This window comes from Calliopsis andreniformis, chromosome 10 (assembly GCF_051401765.1).
Source record: "Calliopsis andreniformis isolate RMS-2024a chromosome 10, iyCalAndr_principal, whole genome shotgun sequence".
NCBI classification, from domain to species: domain Eukaryota; kingdom Metazoa; phylum Arthropoda; class Insecta; order Hymenoptera; family Andrenidae; genus Calliopsis; species Calliopsis andreniformis.
In genome coordinates this window covers 5,536,405-5,551,682 of record NC_135071.1, presented here as the reverse complement: position 1 = coordinate 5,551,682, position 15,278 = coordinate 5,536,405, and the positions used below count along the sequence as shown (strand labels likewise).

At 33.6% G+C, this 15,278-nt stretch overlaps 1 protein-coding gene across 1 annotated transcript in view; it reads left to right on the top strand.

Moving 5' to 3' along the window:
- Window positions 1-257: 257 nt before the first annotated feature.
- Mical-like (MICAL-like protein) overlaps window positions 258-15,278 on the top strand; it is a 149,312-nt gene continuing 134,291 nt past the window's right edge. Inside the window, exon 1 of the mRNA XM_076387333.1 lies at window positions 258-1,171. The gene's annotated coding sequence lies outside the window, so the exon portion shown is untranslated. The remainder of the gene's footprint in view (window positions 1,172-15,278) is intronic.

The following is a 15,278-nucleotide window of genomic DNA, read 5'->3' as shown; positions in this document are numbered from 1 at the left end:
ATAGTATAATAATATAGCTATAAAAAATAAAAATTTTGAAATGTATTTACATATCCGTACACGAAATAAAATTATAAAAAACTATATATTTTATTTCCATATAATCATATTTTTAATACTTCTAAAAATATAAATATAAAAATTTTCTAGGATATGTATAAATACTCAATCATATATAACGTATTACATTCTAACATATTACGTGAGAACGGATACAAATATGAAAATATGCAGGTTATTTGTATTAAACTCTGGAGTTTAGTTCTGACTCACACCTAACCTAAGTAATGAAGATGAATATTAACAGGATCTGGTATCCTTGAATATAGGGAAAGAGGATGCTTACTTTATGATATAAAAGGAAAAATAACTCTAAAAATATGAATCCCTTAAAATAAGCTCAAGACATGGGTAGTGAAAGTTATAATTTGCCAAAGGACGAAAGGAATGAAACAAGAAAAGCGATGCCATGAATAAAGCTAAACGCACTCTGTTTATGGTATTTCAATACTTAAAGGATTACGTTCCCAACACGATTTTTCCGATTTTCACGATTTTGTGGCATTTTCTCAGGTCTTACGAATTAATTAACATAAACTAGTCGGAACATTGTGCTGCAACTTTTCTATGGGACAGTTCAAAGCAAAACAAACGAAGTTTCTATAGTACAGTAAAGCGTCGATTATTCGAACTGGATTTTCCTCGATCTTTGTTATTTAGAATTTTCGGTATGTGGAGTACTAACGATGAAACTATACAAGGATCTCAAGTAAACCTCAAACAATCACTTAGTAATAGTTTGTTTAAAATAAAAAAAATTGATCGTAAATTTGGCAGTTAGCGTTAATTCCGATAATCGACATCCTACTATATTCTATTGTTTTATTTAACATGTGAGCTTGGATTAGTTAGCTAAAAAGTGAGGTTAGGTTTGGGTTAGGCAGGACGTGACACAATTTGATGCGTCTCGTTCACATATAAGTTGTATTACAGAGTTTAAGTAGCCACGTCAAAATGTGTCCGTAGTGCGATTGGTTAAAGAACAAAAAGACACAAAGTTTATTCTTATTTATACCCGTTTGAAGAGAAGAGCTATAATTTTTCTAAGGAATATCAAATTTGAAATTACTGGATGTCGCGAAGGAGCAACAGATCGTCTGAATGACATAAGGTAACAGATTTTTTATAAATAAATGATTTGTAAAATTGAAAAGACAGATAATTGTGAAAATGCAAAGGAATGGCTCTATTTGACAATAAAACGGAATAAAATTGGTTTGTCTGGGATAAACAAACTCGTTATGCGCTACTGACATACTTTATTACTTGTTGCATTCATTAGTGATATTAAATTCTTATTTAAGCATTTTAAATGCGATTTAAAATATATAAACAAAAAAAAATTATTTAAACTGTTTAGTATTCATTCACAAAGTATTCAATACTTCACAATTGCTATTATAATATTCACTCTATTTTACACAAATATTTGAAATTAATATTACCTACAACAAAAAGTGAACAGTTTTTAAATATTAGTGTTTCTTACATTGTATTAGGTAAGTGGTTATTGGAAATTTATTTACAAATAACATTGTGGTTGCAATTTTGTCAATGAACTTATTATGAAAGAAAGGTATCGTAAATAATTTACTTGTAATAAGTTTCCAAATATTACTAATTGCAAAGTTCATTAATTGTTTCTTAAATGGTTTGTATTATATTAATTTATAAATAAGAATCTTGTATTCAACTATATTTAATTGTACTTTAGCTATATATTTAAAAATATAAAATAAGGTATTTAATATTTCTGAATATAATTTATAATTATGTATTGCTTTTTATAAGAATTTAATATCTTTTAATATTCAATGAAATTAAGAAAATAAATATTCATACCATCTATTCATAATAGAAATAACATTTAAGAAACATAGCATGTTAATTATTTACACAATTTACAACTTAATTTTTATTGTATTCAATAATGTGATTCTGTATTATCTGTTGATGAACACAAAAAATAATAGTTTTATACTTTAAGTAGCTTTATACGTATAAAATAGTTTAAATCATACTCATTAAATACTTGTAAAAAAAATTATGTACCATGAACTATGACTATAATTAAGACATTAATATTACTATGTGAAAGATCATAGTAAAAAATTATATGTCAGAAATAAGATGACAAACTAGTATTTCTTAAAATGTAAATTTTAATTATTTTATGCACATTAAAATTATGGTATCAGTGCAATGCTAAATTATAATAACATATACATCCATAATGACTAAAGCGTCCTTCATTTATAAACTTAAAAATATAATACTGAATTTATAGTAAAACTATAATATATTGGGTTTACGTTTAGTTATAAGGTTCTTCATACATTTAGTTTTAAGGTTTATTAATTCTTAAAGTTTTTATAAAATTATAAGAATCTTATATAGCCCAGAAATTTTTTTTAGTTTTTTTATTCAGAGAACAATTTTCAACAATATATATCTCGTTAATGAGAAATAACATTTTTTATATCTATCTTCCCTATTTTCTCCAAGAACTAGTTAGAGCACTTAAAAATTTTGGTACAATTTTGTAACCATTTATGTTTACACATACTTCCTTACTCTACAACTATTTTCTTTTTTTTGATAAGTTAAACTTGCACCCTATTTTTCTTATTAAAATATTTTACATATAGCATTATGTAAACTATGTAAATGAACAGCTTCTAAAGATTATAACTATTATTGTATTTTTAAGATTCTTATATTTTAATGGAATATTTCAGTTACATTTTTGATATTGTAAGTTATATCACTAGTATTGCAAACAATATTACCAATAATTATTCTTGGATAAAGAATACTGAATTTGTCTACATATACTAAGATGAAGGAAATAATTGTAGTTATTGCAAGCTTACTAATTTCATTCTTCAATGTTTATTACTAATTTCTTTAATAATAATAATGATATCTTTGAAGAAGTAACACAAATATAACACTAGTATGGAATTTTAACTCATAAAAAGAAAATAAGAAAGCTGGAGTTTACACATGTATAAACACTTTTGATCATAATTTTTTATTAATTAATATCAAGTTGTTAAAAGTGTGTCTTTCTTTAATCAAAAATCAAAAGTATTTTTAAATTAGAAACTAGTTGTTATTGAGTTTTAAAACCAGATGTATGAAGAAACTGTTTTAAAAAACTTTGTAATAAATTTAATTGAAAGTATAGTTATTATATTTATTATATTTTTGAGTTTATTGATAAAGGAAGTTTTATTTATAAATGTTTAATATTTTAATATTCTGCTACCATTTAATATTACTATTACACAGGTGATGTAGTTATATCATCATATAAAACTCTTGTATACACTGTGTTCATGTGAAAATTTCCCACATAAATACACTTGTACATAAAATTGAAGGATTACTAAAATTTGATACAAAAATTGTCAGTTTTTCTATTGTTATAACTTCCTGTAAAGAAATCTTATAAAAGTGCACTTTTTCTTATTTCAAAACGTGAAGCCTTCACTTCCACATCCCAGAATTGAATTTTTCTGAAGAATTTTTTATATTGGGAAATGGAGTTGAAAACTGAAAGCGGGTTTTCGTTATTTTACAAATTCAAACCTCTCTACAGATCCGAATAACAAAATATTTCTAGATTCTTTTTACAGTGAATTTGTAGGGGAAAATCTTCTCTTTACAATATTTTCCGCGAAGTTAACAGACAGTTTCACATCGCCGTTTTATCGCACTTTAAATGAATAACACTTATAAGTGGTACACATAGTTCCATTGATTTTGTCAGAACTAGATCTAGGGGATGCAGGGAATTTCGAATAAGTTTATGCCGACATGGTAGAAACATAGTTCTGGAAACCTCGCTCTGGCGCCGCCAGTGTCTGAATCCACGGCTGGCGCGGCCGCTTATTGGACGTATAAATTGATATACCAACTACCGACATTCTATCTCAATTTAGATTTCATTTTAATTCTGTAATTCAGAAGATTTCTGATGTTTTTAACTAATTCTTTATGAATAAACATAGTTTTCTTTTCTTATTTGGTAAAAGAGTATATAAATATTTTCTGTTTAATAAATTTAAGTTACAGAATATGTAACGCAGACATGCAGTGGGAAATAGTTTACTGATACAGAGTAAAAAACACACTTTAAAAGTGATATAATTCCATTCTCATGGTTTATGATTTCAGATAAAAACGTAGAAAATATAAACATTAGTTTCTTAATTTTACAGTAATAAACGAGTAATTGACTTATCTGAAGTTCTAACTATATTGACACGCACAGTAAGAAATACATATTCTTAAAATGATACTATTTCATTCTTATAGTTTATTCTTCCAAATAGACATGTAGAAAGTAAATACTATTTTATAAATTTTTCAGTAGAGTTAAAGTATAATGTTGACTAATGTTTATACTTTCTACATTTCTATCCGGAAGAATAACCTGTAAGAATGAAATTGTGTCACTTCAAGAATATATTTCTTACTGTACGTGTCACTATAGTTAAAAATTTCAAATAATTCAATTACTCTTTTATTACTGTTAAATTATGAAACTAATGTTTATACTTTCTACATGTCTGTTTGGAAGAATAAACTGTAAGAATGAAATTGTATCACTTTAAAAATATGTATTTCTTACTGTGCATGTCAATATAGTTAAAACTTCAAATAATTCAATTACTCTTTTCGTACTGTAAAATTAAGAAACTAATATTTATACTTTCTACACTTCTATCTGAAATCATAAACCATGAGAATGGAATTATATCACGCTTAAAGTGTGTTTTTTACTCTGTATCAGTAAACTATTTCCCACTGTATTTTTGCGTTACATATTCTGTAACTTAAATTTATTAAACAGAAAATATTTATATACACTTGTACCAAATAAGAAAGGAAAACTATGTTGAGTCATAAAAAATTAGTTAAAAACATCAGAAATCTGCTGATGTTACAACAGCTGAGCTACAGAATTAAAATAAAACCTAAGTTGAAATAGAATGTTGGTATATAAGTTTATACGTCAAATAAATGGCTGCGCCAGTCGTGGATTTAGACACAGGCGACGCTGAAGCGATGTTTCCAGAACTATTTTTAGCAAGTCAGCGTAAGCTTATTCGAAATTTTCTGCATTCCCTAGATTGGCCTAGATCTAGTTCTGACAGAATCAATTGAACTGCGTGTACCTACGAACTGAAGTGTGAATAGATGTATCTCGTCATTATTACATACATTTTATTTTCAAAAACAAAAGCTTACCATGACAAATGAAGCGATTGTTTTAGACATGAATCTAAAGCTAAAGGATGGAGCCTTTTTGGTGAGAGGAGGAAGTCGTAGACGAAAGGGTGGAGTAATAATGGATCTAAAGAATAGAGGATTAAGTCGACTTTTTAACGAGGGGGTGAAACCGATCTGTTACAGGAGGCAGTAGCGTCCGCCATATGCATGTGGGCATTATGCAGTGTATACTACAGTCGATCCTAAGTACTAATATTAGTTACGTGATTTGAAATTTGAAATCGCTTGATAACGCGTACCACCATTATTGTATATAGGTCTCATAAAACGATATTATGATATACGCTGCTTTAGTCTGTGTTTTTTAAATCTCATTCAATTATTGTTTTGGGACAAGTAATTGTAGTATTAAAAATAAAATAATAATATGAAATAAAGTATAGTATAAAAAACAAGCGCTGTCCCTATAAAAAACATAGTGCAGTACAATCCCTGTTAATATAATGCTTCTGTGCATTCAGTATTAGTTTTTTCTCTTGTATTTTCTGGAAAGTAGTATTTATAAAGTTTGAATGATGAGAAATCAAATTTATGTATGTATCTAATTGTATTGCTTTTTCTATTACACTTGGATTAGAAGGGGTCAGTGTTTGAGTTTTTAACCTCGTTTCATTTGGCCTGTTATATCATTCTAAAATTTAAAATGGCGACATGACATGACAGTGGTGATCACTCCGCTCTTCCGTCTATAACTTCCCCCCTCACCGAGAAGATTCCATCCTTTAAATTCATCTATATATAAGACTATATGGATCATCGGAACTGCGTTCTGAAGGCAAGCTGGAAGGATAGAGATATATGGAAAGTATATAGCCCCATCTCTTTTACGTTTGCTTGAGCGTAATGTGTATGCGTCATGGAAGCATGAAGATATATGGGAAGTATATAGCTCTATCTATTTTATATACCTCTTGAATTGTAATGTGTATACGTCAGAGAGGTGACGAAAAGAGACAGAGAGATATACATCTGTACTTTGACGTTGTTTTTATTGGCATCTTATTGAAAGTGTAGTTTAGATTCGTACGTAGGTTTAGATTCATGGAAGTAATCGCCGCCGCCATTTGCCTGTGGGCGATAAGTGGTGCCGCCTATGCCATATTATGGAACTACTTTAAATTTGAGAATGATGTGACAGGCCAAATGAAACGAGGTAAAAAACTTGAACGCTGACCCCTTCTAATCCAAGTGTAATACAAAAAGTAATAAAAATAGATACATACATAAATTTGATTGCTCATTATTCAAGTTTTTCAGACATTACTTTACAGAAAATACAAGAGAAAAGACTAACTGAATGTCTAGAAGCATTGAATTAACAGGGATTATGTATAATGCGTTATGTTTTTTATATGGACTGCACTTGTTTCGCATATTACATAATACTTTATTTTTAATACTACAATTGCGTATCCCAAAACGATAATTGAATGATATTAAAAAAAAACGAAGATTAAAGCAGTGTAAGGCTGCGTTTACGCTGGATGCGTTTTCTGACAAATGATGTTCTGACAACTATGTGTGAACTTGTTTCGGTCATACGATAAATAGTTCGAACATATTCCGTAGAACATGCATCCACTGTAACCGCAATCTATATCATGATAACGTTTTATGATACCAATATGTAATAATGGTGGTATGCCTTATCAAGTGATTTCAAATTTCAAATCATGTATCTAGGTATTAGTATGTTAGAAAAAAAACCGAAAGCTCGTTCCTTGCACAAGGTTCTGGAGTAAGTTTCGTGGGGTTCATCACAGTCGTCTTAACAAAAGGCATAGCCTTCCCCACTCCGTGGCCAGATCCTTTAGGAACAATATTCTTATTCTTTGGCAATACGGCGTCGAGCTGTTTGCCTTCTCTAAACACTCACTCTTCTTCCAAACAGTCACACGACACCCGATAACTAGGAGGCCCAACTTAGCCATCAGCCATCGGTCGTCAACAGAACTGTTCAGTCCCCTGCACCCCCATTCAACTACGTGCAGACTAAGACCCTATCATAAAAAATCTGATCTCAAACTCTCTTAAAAATACGTTGACGCTAACAAGTACTTAAATTCGGTTGTAGAGTATATTGCGGTATCAATTAAACCCGTTGCAAATGGTTGCAACTTTTTAAAACTTTATAAAAGGTTGAAGTTTTCACTCAACCTATTTTGAACGAAATACCATTATCAAAAAGGTTATCAACATTTTACGCTAATTTATCGCTACAATTGATTGAAACTGCATCTTTCAGAGCAGAATTTGAAAAAAAAGCGAATTAAAGTTCTGAAACCTATAAGAGTTTTTGAAAAGCGTTGAATATATGTAGGATTTCTTCTAATATCCGGGATAGAAATGGTGAGGTTGGATATTAATAAACATCAGTTAACAGAAAAATAATGCAATATAATGATTGATTGATACAACAACGGTTTTGCGTCGCTCGCCATATTTTTTCAGACTCTCCGCGACGTGCTCTCTCGCCTCGGGCGTTTTCGCGTTGCCGCGACGGGCCCCGACGCACGCGCGATGTCACGATTCGACGTTACGGCTCTCCGGTGTCCCATACTCTGCCATCCTGCAGGTCTTCGGACCCCGAAGATGTCCCTAAATACGACTTCATATAGTCTGCAGCGGTCGATGTAATTTTTGGCCCCTCTCCTTCGCCAATTCTTATTACCTCATACCGGTCATTCCGTTTCACTTTAGTTACTTTGTAAGGTCCTAGAAATTTCGGTTTGATTTTCAAACCGGTATCAAACTGCGTTCTCTAAATCGCTACTAAGTCTCCTTCCTTATATTTAACAGCTTCTTTACAGGTTTTATTATGATTGCGTCGGTTTTCCGCTTGAATTTTAACAATACTTTCCTTAGCTACACGTCTTAGATTATCACGATCAATGTCGAACATTTCTACAGTTTCTTGCTCAATTAAGGCGAGCGTTTGTACATCTTCTTTCTGTCTCATTTTTACGCCAAAAAGTACTTCAAAGGGCGTCATGCCCACTGCACGCTGAAAACTACTATTTAGGCACCGTTGCAACTTATCAATATGTTTATACCAGCGATCTGGTTTCTCTAAGGAAAGTTTCGTTAAAACGGGAATAATTGTGTGATTAATGCGTTCCACTTGCCCGTTTGCCCGCGGTACTCCAGTCGTTATCGTAAAGTGATCAATAGACTCTGATGAGAAATAATCTTTAAATTCTTTCGATGTGAAAGCTGCATCTTTGTCCGAAATAATACGTTTCGGATTTCCGAACGTTTTCTGCTGTAGCGCTAATTTAGTTATTACTTCTGCCGCATTTGTCTTTTTTGTCGGATAAATCCATGCAAATTTTGCAAACGCATCTACCACGACTAGAATATACTTGTATCCTTTACCGGTAGATACCATCGGACTCTGATGATCTATGTGATACTTACATAACGGTGTGTCTCCCTTCGGAATGGGTGACAGCCGACCTTCTTTTTTTCCTCTCATTTTTTCTGCCAGAATACACGGAACGCAACAACTAATAACCCTTTCTACGCGCTCATTTAAATTAGGTATGTAAAATTCTTCTTTAATCCGCTCAGTAACTTTTTTAATACTCAAATGTCCGTTTTCATGCACTCTTTTGATAGTATCTATGAACATACTAGCAGGCAATACAATAACATTTTTTCACCGCTCCGTTTCAACAACAAATTATTTTTTACCAAATAATCCTCATACGATTCCGTTTCCAATATATGTTTTATTGCCTTAAGACGTTCGTCTTCGTCATGTCTTTTCCTAATAATTTCACGCAACTTATCTTCAATAACGAGAACTGGATACCTGCTCAACGCATTCACATGTTTTAAGCGTTCGCCCGACCGATGTTCTATTTTAGAACTAAATTATTCTAGAGTCAACGCCCATCTAGCAACTTTAGGTCTGAGGTCCTTTTTGTGCAATGTCTTTTGCACCGCTTCACAATCAGTAATTATCTTAAATTCTAATCCTAACAAATATACTCGAAACTATTTTACCGCTTTCGCTATTGCTAATAACTCTAACTCGAAAGAGCTATACTTGCTTTCTGCATCAGTAGTCTTTTTACTCATATAATGAACGGGGTGGAACATTTTCTCGTCGTGATTTTTCTGTAACAAAACCGCCCAGTACCCATTGGAACTGGCGTCTGTATGTAGTTCCATGATAGCTTGCCGTTGGAAAATACGCAATACCGGCTCACAAGACAACGCAGCTTTTAACGCATTAAATGAACATTTTTGTACTTCGCCGAACTGAAACCGAACAGCTTCTTTAAAAAGGTCCGATAACGGGTACGCTATACTAGCATAGTCCTTTATAAATTTACGAAAATATCCTGTCAGTCCGAGAAAACTCTGGATATCTTTCTTCTTCGTAGGTTCCGGAAATGCTTTTGCTGCCCTAACTTTATCTGGTAATGGACTGACTTGTCCGTCTTTAACTACATGTCCTAGAAACTCTACTTATCGTTGCAAAAATCTACATTTCTTCCAATTTATACTCAAATCGTGCTTTTCTGCGACTTTTAGCGTAATTTCCAAATTTTCGTACGCATTTTCTTCGTTTGTTCCCGGTATAATCAAATCATCCATATAGATTATCACTATTCTACGACTAACCAGATCTGGAAAAACATCGTCTATAAAACGCAAGAAACTTGTCGGGCTATTGCAAAGGCCAAATGGTGTTTTGTTAAACTCGTACTGTCCATTCGTCGTTACGAACGAGGTATACTTTCGACTATCTGCGGCTACCGGTACATGGAAAAATCCATTTTTTAAATCTAGCACCGAAAAAATTCGCGCTCCTGACAAAGCATCAATGCACTCTTCTATCAGAGGCATAGGGAATCTATCTTTAACTATTCTTTTATTAAGCTCGCGATAATCGATACACACTCGATACGAACCGTCTTTTTTCGGTACTATAACTACGGAACTCGCGTATGGACTGGTGCTTTTGTTTATTACCTCGTTTTCAAGCCATTTCTGAATCTGTGCATCTAAAATTTCTTTTTCCTTAAAAGCTAAACGCCTAGGTCGAAGTCGCACCGGATTTTCGTCGATTACTGTGATTCGCGTTTTAACTGTTGTTTTAACATTTTTAGCTGGCTTATAATTTTATACAGTACCTTGTAACTTATCTTTATATTGTCCACTAATAATGTCTAATTCATCTTGTTTGATGTAATTGATGTTCGCCAATGCCCCAAACTGGCCATCTTCTTGTGCGGCGCTCCGACGTTCGTCCTCCGTGGATTCGACGCTCGCACTTTTATTTTTGGGTCTTACGTTTTTAATCAATGTTTCATCTCTGATTATATGCACTTCTACATCTTTTAAGAAGTCGTGTCCTAATACTATTTCAGTAGCCATAGCTTGATTAGCTACTACGAACATTTCGACGTTGAAATAGTCATTATTGACGCACACTTTTGTGCTAAACTTCCCGACGGGCACAGTTTGCGCGTTTCCAAATCTCGTGAAAACTCGCGACGTAGACTGTAACGACGGGCGATCGATTTTGCGATGCGCTTCTTCTCGTATCAGGTTGACTTCACTTTCTGTATCCACTAGAGCATAACAAGTAACCCCATTTATTTCTACTGCGTTTAATCGGTCACTGACGCTGCTTTTTACATAACTGACACTGTTTTTATCCGATTTCGATTTCGTTAGCATTCGATAGTCCTTCGCTAAATTTCCGAATTCGTTTCACGCGAAGCATTTAGGTCCTTTTGTTTTATTTACGCAATTTTTCACTTCGTGTTCCTCCGCCTATCTACACGAAAAGCAGTGCATCTTCTTCTCGACCCTGGAGTCTCGATTTCCTCTTTTTTTGTTTTCCTTGTCGGCTTCCTTTCTTTCCCAATGTCGCTTACGTTCAACTTCTTTTCCCCTCCTTCTATCGTATAATTCTAACCTTCTTCTTAAGTCGTATAGCGAGTCTGCTTCGTATAATGTAGTTTTATTTGCTTCTCGATCTGGAATACCATTTATAATATGCTCTATTAACGCATCGTCTTATATATATACTTGACTCGCGATCTCTTGCATAGCCCCGACATATTGTCGCGCACTTTCATTCGTGCCTCTTTTTCGCTTCCGCAACTCTTCATGAATTAGCGCACTATTCGTCTCAGTCTTGAATTCACGCATTAATTTTTTCTTAAGAATGTTCCACGACACGATCCCTTTCTCGTACGTGATAAACTGTTTCGCCGATCCTTGCAACATTCTTTTACCATATAATAATTTTTGGACGTCGTTCCAGTTGAGTAAAACGCTTAACTCTTCGAAATCACTGATCCACTTTTTAATTGGTAATTTGTCATCCCCATTAAAATACGGAATGCTATTTCCTACGTCTTTAATCGTGAATCTTATGATTTCTCTTTCTCTGCCTGTGTTGCTTCCGACTCTACGGTGATTTTCGTTATCCTGTGGTTCCTCTTCATTTTCGCTGCCTTCATCCGTGTCGCTATAGGCTGCTTCTTACTCTTCTTCAGCGTTTTTGTACGTCTTCAACCTTTGTCTTAATTCGTTTTTATTCCCTGTGTCCGCCAACTGCAACTCTCTTAATTTTTCTTTCAACTCTTTAACTTTCATAGCTTCGATCATCTGATCGGTCAATCTGCATTCTCTCGCTACTTCCTTTCTTCTTTTACATAAAGTCGCCTCTTCTTTGGCTACGACAGTCGCGTTTATATCACTCTGCTCGCTCATGTCGTCTTCAGTGTTAGATGCTGATTTAATTATCGCTCGACAACTGATTATTACAACTTTCGGCTAGTAGTCAACTTACACACTGCCCAACTTCAAGTCACTTGCCAACCGACGACCACGTGTATTTAGTTTCCGATGCACTACTGCACTCACAGATTCACATTCGCGTTATTTTTCTCACCATTCGCGATCCCGGGACGAGCCCCCAATTGTAGGATTTTTCCTAATATCCGGGATAGAAATGGTCAGGTTGGATATTAATAAACATCAGTTAATAGAAAAATAATGCAAATATTATGTAAATGTATGTATTCTAAATCAATATAAAATAATACAATCATCTTATAAGACGTACAACGTGAACAGGACTAACTGAACGTTACATAAAAGAAACACTTGTATCCGCAGAGCGCGCGCGTCGTAAGTCGAGCCAGTCTCGTAGCGCATATTTCCGGAGCCCCGCTCTAACAAGAATAAATGATTTACTTTTGTAATTTGAGAGAAGGTGGTGGAAGGAGGAAATGTAATTTTATATATTGAGAATTTGGAGGAAGATTTCCCTTTCACTTATACAGAATTAAGGGGATTTAAACCTACTGAATTTAATTCTTCAATGATTTCGGAATATTGTAAGGATGGGAGTCCTTTTAAGACGACTACTAAAGGTTTTTCTGATTTAAGAGAATAGGTGTGAAATTGAAGTTCTCTCTCTATAAGGGTTTTTTTTAAAATTAGTATAATCTTGGGTTTTGGTAAACTTTAATCTGACTTGATCCCCCAAAAAACTTCAGATTAAATTTATGTCCAATACTATTTTTGAGTTGTTTAGCAAGAGAGATGACACTATGAGCACCCACATCAATAAAAAGAGGGGGAGGTCTTTCATAGCGTAAATGGTTATGAGTTCTTATTGTAGGAGGGGTGATTGGTTTGGTTATTGTTTGTACAACAACGTTGTTAGAATTATTCTCACTGACCTTTTTGATGAAGAATTCTAAGTTAAGAAAATCAAATCTATTTTTAATTTGAACGTTGTATTGAATTTCAATATCCATAAAATCGTCCTCGATGATGGTAGGTCTGTCCTCGGTTTTACCCTTTTTGATGCTGTTGGTCGTTGATTGCGAGATAGCAGGTCCGACATCCGAGCCGCTTGAAGTAAGGTTAGACCCTGTTCTTTTGGGTATCGTGGATATGGGTGATGTTGAATTACTTAAGTAAATGCCACGGTGGCACTTAATCCTTTTATAAATAATAGGGCCGGAGTTTGAAACGCATAGGATGCGAGGCTTGATATTTTCTTTTGATGTTATACCAATCGTGAATTTAATTCATGCACAAGCTTTATAAAATATTATTAATAAGCACAAGCACATCCACAGCTGACACGGGAAAAGGAAGCACAGATAGCATAACTAATAAGTAGGCAAACGAGGGAGACACCGTGAACAACTTCTGCGTACGCGCGAGGTAAATACTCACTGTGCGACGACTGCTGAACGAATGAGGAAGAAGTGTGTCTCTTGCTGCTTTCGCAGCTCCTTATATATCCGCCAGTCGGAGTTCGCGCATGCGTAATGTCTTATTTCTAATGGCAGTCTTATTCTAATCGTAAATGAAAACGTACGACATACATTATATTTATATTAAAATATAATTGAAACCTATAGTATATGATATAAAATAAAGTACAAAAATATTAATTAGTATTAAAATAAAGAGAATATACGGTAATGTATAATAATAAGGTATTAGTAGAAAGAGAAGGAAATAAATACAATGAGATAGAGAAAGATGGGGTAGAATAGAGTGAGAGGGAAGATCGTGGGGCGTTACATTATTGTCTAAAGAGGTAAAGTTGTTTTTGAGGGTAAACTATGAAACTACTGAACCGATTTGGAAAATTCTTTTATTCTATAAAAGGTTACTTTTTTCTGAGTGACACAGGCTATATTTTATATTCTTTGAATATTCTATATTTTTATATAGTTTCAATCAATCTACATGCATGCAAGCGAAACTGCGGTCAAGACCTGATAAAAAATATACAGCGAGTAATACTAGTTGAGGTATAAGACAATTATTTGAAAAAGATAAAGACAAAGTAATAAAATCTACTTATGGCGAGCTGTACAAAAATAGTAATGATGTAACGGTAATGAAAAGAAGTAATTAATTACCTGAATTAAAAAATATTGTTTGTACCTAAAAGAATAACAGCGTGAGTAAGACTAGCGTTCTTCTTTAATACTTTAGTCGGAGTTCCGTTAAAAGTTTACATGTAAAAATATATGTTGAAAGCAAAATTTTCGACTTTCTAAAAATGCCAAAGCAACCCCTTAATCGTAGATAAATATCAGTAGTTTTTCAATTAGCAAGTATGCTTTCCCATTCGATGAAGTATCTCTTGACACGCATTGCGAGTGACCAGAGGCTCACTTAGACGCAGAGATGCCTAGATCCTTAAAAGTTCGAGGCCTCGTCGAAGCCCGGGCACTGACCTTAAAGGGGATGGGTCACTGTTACATCAGTATTTTACGAAATATAAAACCGCGTATAACTAACAAACTAAGCGTTTCCGAGAATATTGCATACGAAGTTTTCGGTTTATTTTCTTGTCTTCTACCTACATCTCCAAGATTTCCCATGAATTTAAAAACACCTTGTATAAAACTGTCCCTCAGCCTTCTCGGCTGAAACAATATAATTAAGATACTTGATACAGTTATCAATATATTCGTGTACTAGACTTTGCATATTTCGAAATCAATAACTTGCTGAATTAATTTTAACCCCTTACTAATTCCCATATGGTCTACTTCGTCGTGACACGTTTTTATGACACTAGGCACTATTGTTTCAGGTACGTAAAATAGTAGTTCACCGCGATATTTTGCGATACAAAATTTTATTCCGCAGTTCAAATCGATCGATGTCTCTCAACTCTAATTCCCGGCGTATTTTTGTAATTTTCGGATCTTTCAATTGCTTGTAGGCTAAAACTTCATCAAATCTGAGAGGTTTGATTACCATTACAGTACGGTTTAAGGGGGTACGGTAGTCACGTGACATTTCGAAATTGCCAGGTCGGTATCTGCTATTACAGTTTTCGTTACAGAAATAGTATTATCCACAGACACGTGGCTGCTTGATGAACGCAAGATGGAGCCTTTCTATGA